Genomic DNA, 6000 nt, shown 5'->3' with positions numbered 1-6000 from the left:
TCCGCAGGACTTTGCCAAGACCATCTGTTCCAGGACCCCGCTCGCCACCCTCGGCTCAGCCTTTCCCAAGGCTGCTACTGGGTCCTTGGGCAAGCCCTTGCACACGTTCCCTTCTCCTCGCCGAACTGCTGGAAGCCCCGGCTAACGAGGGAAGCGGGACGCGGCTCTCCAGCCCGCCGGGAGCGCGATGTCAGCGCTGAGCCTCCTCCGCCGGGGCCAGGGAGGGGCGGCCGGGCTTGCGGTGGGTGTCGGGGCTCCGTGCCGATGCCCGGGGCTCCGTGCCGATGCCCAGGGCTCCCTGCCGATATCGGTGCTCCCTGCCGATATCGGGGCTCCCTGCCGATACCCGGGCTGCCTGTCGGGCCGGGCACGGGGGCGCAGCGGCCGCAGAGACCGCGGCCGGCGGGGCGGGCGGGGCGGGCGGAGCCGGTGGCGGCGGCGGCGGCGGCACCGCCCGGCGGGCGGGGCAGGGGCTATAAATGCACCCCGGGCCGCGGGCAGCCAGCGGAGCGCGGGGCGGCAGCGGCGGCGCAGGGACAGCGGCAGGTAAGGGAGCCCGTCCGTCTTTCCACCCGTCTTTCCGTCCGTCTGTTCACGGTCCCCTCGAGCGCGCATCCTTGCATCACCCTCCCGCTTTTCCTTCGAACGGAGTCCCCTCTCCCCGCGGCTCCGGGCAGGGCTGTGCCGGGGCAGCGGTGGCTCTCAGCGGCTCGGTCCCCCCAGCCGGACCCCGGCCCTTCCCGGAGCGGCTGCGGGATGCTGCTGCTGCTGCTGCCGAGGTCCGGGCTCCCGGGCAGGGAGCAGCGGATGGGATAGGATGGGCTGGAAAACAGCTGTGAAGCCAAGGCACATACTTTCTCTAAGGAAGTTGACCACTGGTGACTGCTCGTGTTTCTCTGCTCTCGCAGCTCAGTGCTGGGTTTGGAGCGCCGGACAGCGCGGCCCGGGGTCCGCTCTGTGTCTCAGCGGGGCTCTTGTTGTCACCGTGTGTCTCAGCGGGGCTGTTGTCACCGTGCCTGGCGATGGGCACAGTTCGCCACCCCTGCTGCGGGCACTGCCGGGCTCAGAGCCCTGCAGGGAGTGTGAGTGTGTGCGGTGGAGGCACAGCCACGCACTGGGCTTGGTGACACGAGGGATTTCACTTCTGCTAAGGAGGAGGTTTTGGTTGATGCTTTTCATCGTGGTTCAGTTTTCCTATGAAGCACTTGCAAGTTGGCACTGCTCACTGCATAACCCACTGTTTCACAAAGATCACAGTGCCCTGCTTAGCACCCCATCCCCAAGCAGGACTTCAGATAGAAATATTTCTCATCTACGTTATTTTGATTATTTTCTTTCTCTGCTTTAAGTAGGAACTGTGTTTTGAACCTAGAAAATGCACTTGTAATGACATAGAAGAGGTCAAAGACAACCTGAAGCTTCTGTCCAGGTTCTTTGCATGGTGTTTTGATTGTTTTGCTTTCTTCTGGCTTTTCATCAACTTTTTTTGTGCGTGTCAAAGATACATAACTGCTGCAAAACTCACTGTTGAGGGCAAGCAATGGAAATAACCTATAAAGAGGAGCTATCAAGTGCTTCAGGCAAACATCTGAGAAGCCTACCTTGCTGTTACAGCCTTGGCTGTTACAGGTATAATTTGCATCAAAACTTCAGCCACTGGCATTAAGCAGTGCACTTTGAACTTGGCTCTGGGAACATATTTGGTGGTTGGTTTTTGTGTTTTGGTTTTTTTGTTTGTTTTTTTTTGGAGGGGGCGAGGGGGCTTTTTTTCATTTGGTTTTGGTATTTTCATTAGGGGTTTTTTTTTTTTGTGTGTGTGTGTATATTTATTTCCTGTTGTTTATTTTAGTTTTGTGGTCTTTTAACCAGAGTCTAATGTAGTTTGGCATAGAATGACTGTGTTTTTATCACAGGTACTTGAGTAAACAGCAGGCAGCTAATGCTGTATGATGTTCTGTGCACAGCAAGAATTTAATGACTTTGGATGAAATGCTAAAGCTCAGAGTAGATGCAGCACAAACAGTGATTCTTAAAGGCCTGTACAGTTCCCAGAGTACTAATGAGTCCCAGGCCCTCAAAGAAGAGTAACTCATGAATGTGCTCAGGAGGACCTGGTGTGTGTTTTGATGAGGAAAACACAGATGCAGTGAAAGCAGGTTTTAATGTAGTAATGATGGACTCCTTAGGGTTTGGCTTTTACACCTAATATTTTTCAGTAAAAACTGAACAGATGCCACAATATAATGTTTTGGGGACCTGGAGGCCTCAGCTTCTGAGTCTGAGTTCCTTGTGCAGCAGAAAACTGAATGGGTTTGATTTCAACTTTAAAAACTTTGAACAGGAATTTCTACAAGTACTGAGCTGTGAGATCACAGGATGGTTTTTGTTGAAAGATTATCTATTCCAACTCCCCTACCATGGACAAGAACACCTTCAACTAGACCAGGTTGCTCAAAGCCCCATCCAGCCTGGCCATGAACACTTTCAGGGATGAATCATCCGCACAGCTTGTCTGGGCAGCCTGGCCCAGTGCCTCAGCACCCTCACAGGGAAGAACTTCTCCCCAATATCTGGCTAAAATGGACCTTCTTTCTGCTGAAAGCCATTCCCCCTTGTCCTGTCATTAGACACTCTTGTAAAAAGATGAGCTCTTCCCCTGAGAATGGGCACTGCAAAGTGCCTGACCTTGAACCAGGCTGGGGAAGAAGGGTCTAGACAAGCTAGGGTTTGCATGTTTCCCTTGGAAAGAAGGGTTTGTGTGCTTATTTCCTGCATTCATTGGCCTCTGTACCCAGATGACAGCAGGATAGAGATGTCAAAGTGTCGGGTGTCCAGAGAATTAGGCAACAGCCAAAGAAGTGTCACCCTCTGCTGAGGGAGGGCTGCCACAGGCACTGCCTGTGTTTGGGAACCAGCACCTGGGCTACCAGCAAACAAGCTCTTAAGGTTTTCAGTTTGTGCCTTCTGCAATGGCTTTTTTTATTCTTGCCAAAATAAAAGGAACACTAAAACTATGGCAGACCATCTGGGCAGACTGTGTGAATGCTCAGTAAAACCAGCAGGATTCCCTCATTGTCCTCCCTCCAGTGGGAGGTACTCTGCTCTTTGGATATGACTTTTTGGACTATGACAATTATGTGGGGAGATTACAGGGCATCTTTTGGAACACTTTGGCAAGGGAACCTGATCCTTAGAGGTAGTTACAAGGCAATTCAGTCATTTGCTCTTGTAGTTCAGGTGAGATTAGCAGTGAAGTGTTGGGAGAAAAATTCTTTGATTCAGATTTTTAAGCCTAAGTGATTAATTTCTTTGACTGAAGTGCAACATAAAACTTCTCATGACCAGCTTAAGAGATTTTGACAAACTTCTAGCTTCCCACAGAAAATACTGTTTTTTCACTTACCTCATTAGAGCACAAAACATAGAGCATATATGCAATGAGACATTTCCTGCTTTTATTGTCTCAAAATAGACAAAGAGTAAAAGAAAAGATACAGAAGGGGTGAATCTGCCTTGAAGCTCTTCAGAACATGAGCAGGAACTGCGAGACTCTCAAAAATAATGCAAATTCTAATTGTGGTGGATCAGCAATGTTTACATCATGTGCACAGCTGGAAGCTTAAGGCAGCAAAGCCTGTTTGCTGCCAGGGAGAGCAGAGCCTGGGGTAGCAATGGCCTGGATCAGCTCAGTCACAGCAATGCACAAAAAGAGTGACTGTCTTCAACTGCCCTGGTTTGATGACTTGGAAGGAAAACCTTCCCATATACAGGAAATGCAACTGCTTAGCATTAACAAGGATGAAATAGTGGTTCTGGAGATGAAGTAAGACCTCCAGATGACTTTTTAGATCTAACTTTCAAGTTCAGTCACAGCACTTAGAAATACAGAAGTACAGAATATCCCAATTTTCCCTGTCACTGTGTTGCTAAAAAGATGGCATTGCACTTACAGACTGCCCTTGGCTTCAGCTGTAGATATGAATTTGAATGTTACCTAAAGCAGGATCGTGCTGTCTCTGGAGCTGCCTCTAGAGAATTTCCCTGGACAGTTAGGCAGGAGCTGATCTCCAGTTTCAGTAGCTCATCATAAAATCATAAAGGGCTTGTGTTTGAAGGGACCTTAAAAACCCTCTAGTTCCACCCCCTCTGCCATGGGCAGGGATGCCACCCACTAGATCAGGTTGCTCAGGTCCAGGAGCAGCAGTTACCCCTCTGCCTTCTGTCAAAAGCTTTGTCCCAAAAGTTCCAAGTAAATTACTTGCTACTACTGGAAAGTTAAGGGAAATATTCTGCAACTGTTTCAAAGACTAAGAGTGAGGCAAACCCATTTTCGGGTTCAGTGGTGTGTGTTCCTGTGGATGACTAAAATCTGGGTTAGACATCTTGGAAATCAATGGCTGTGAATATAATGGCTATTGAACTTGGTGTTTCTACCAAATGGTGACAGCTTTTTTTCCCCATCTGTGTCACTTCCAGAGCCCTGGGTGACTTCAGTGAGGGACAGCTAGTGGGAGGTAATCCCTGCTGGTAATTTCCTCTGGCTGTGGTTTTTAAGCAGCAGTAAGGAGCCATTTAGAGCTTTTCCTGGATATGTGTTCATGTATCATTGAAGTGTTACTATGACATAATTAATCCCAGTACTGAGAGTCCATGGGAATCAGCACCATTATCTGGAATTTAATCCAGAACAGCAAGTGTGGAGTATAGAAAAAAGTAAAGCCTGAAATTGTCCAAGTGTCAGACTTGAACGCGCAAGCTCCTACATTGGATGATGAGGGAGATGAGTTTAGTTTTACTTTTGTCTCAGGGCTGCTGCAGGTTCAGGCCTATTTTGTTTCCCAGCTGGCAAGAGAGTATTGCCTTTGGATAATGCCCAGGAGTTTGTTGTCAGAGGAGGTGTTCTCCATGCAGAGGTGTTCCATGGTGTGCTTGCTGATGCACAGCTGGACTGCCTGTGCTGAGGAAATTTTCCACAGCTGTATCTCTTTGTACTAAGCAGGATGTGTGTCAGTTTTGCTGCTCTTATTTTGTGTGGCTGATCACATTTCCTATGTTTCTTCTGGGTTTGGGGCTGCTTCCTTTCAGTTAGTTGTCAAAATTTTAATATATCTTTTTCATCTGTCAAGGTTTTTCTCTTGGTAGCTGGAAGTTAGTCAATATGGATCTTCCTTTTCAAGACCTGTTTTTAGAACTGGTTATTCACCACTTTTCAAAGCCATCAACTGGCTGCTTCCTGCTTGACCTAAGTATAGCTTTGAAAGTGTAGCTTTTTCAGCTTATTTTCTACCATGGATGTGTAGGGCCAGTCTGCTAGACCTGTACAGATGATGCAGAAATTAGTGGAAACACCAAACATTAGGACTTAGTGCAGCATGAAAACCCAACTCACTGCAAAACAAATCTTTCCATCCCTTGGGTGTTTTGTGTGTGTGTGTTTTTTCTGTCCTTGCCATTTCACCACTCGTACAACTCAATGACTTTTCTTATAACCTGACTTTAAGAAATTCTGAATTTAGGAAGCACAAACTAATTAATAAGGATCTTAAATAAACTCTAATGCCCTCATGAAGACTCTGTAGGTGGAGGCAATGTGACAAAAAATCTGGTAGTGTGTTTACTGGTAGGCATAATCTGTAATGGAAAAGTAATCAGCAAAGTAGGTTGCAACTTTCAAAGGAACTTTTATTTGTGAACACAGTAAAGAGACATCCAGATGGGAAATGCAGTGTTCAAGGAAGGAAGGATTGCTCTTGCTGTGGGTTTTTGGGTTGTTTCCTTCAGGAAGATCGTGTGCACCTTGTCAAATGATGTCATTTTCCTGCTGCCATAGTTCTGGAGTGCTCTAAACATGCTTTGCATGTACTGTAACATATCCCTGCTAATTTTTTAAATGTATTTTTATCCTTTGACAAAGTTGTGGCTTTTTGGGCTATGGGTTTAATAATGCAGTAGAAGCACTGCAGAATTTTACAATGACCTTTTATATTTTCTTTCCTAGAT

The 6000-nt window shown here is 47.5% G+C and overlaps 1 protein-coding gene across 1 annotated transcript in view; it reads left to right on the top strand.

The window, feature by feature from the left end:
• Positions 1-467: 467 nt before the first annotated feature.
• The window catches only part of NDRG1 (N-myc downstream regulated 1), a 40146-nt gene continuing 34613 nt past the window's right edge, over positions 468-6000 (top strand). Inside the window, exon 1 of the mRNA XM_036406887.2 lies at positions 468-546. The gene's annotated coding sequence lies outside the window, so the exon portion shown is untranslated. The remainder of the gene's footprint in view (positions 547-6000) is intronic.

The sequence above is a fragment of the Molothrus ater genome, chromosome 1 (genome assembly GCF_012460135.2).
Source record: "Molothrus ater isolate BHLD 08-10-18 breed brown headed cowbird chromosome 1, BPBGC_Mater_1.1, whole genome shotgun sequence".
In the NCBI taxonomy this organism is placed as follows: Eukaryota; Metazoa; Chordata; class Aves; order Passeriformes; family Icteridae; genus Molothrus; species Molothrus ater.
The sequence above is the reverse complement of the archived record's forward strand: the minus strand, read 5'-3'. Positions and strand labels throughout refer to the sequence as shown.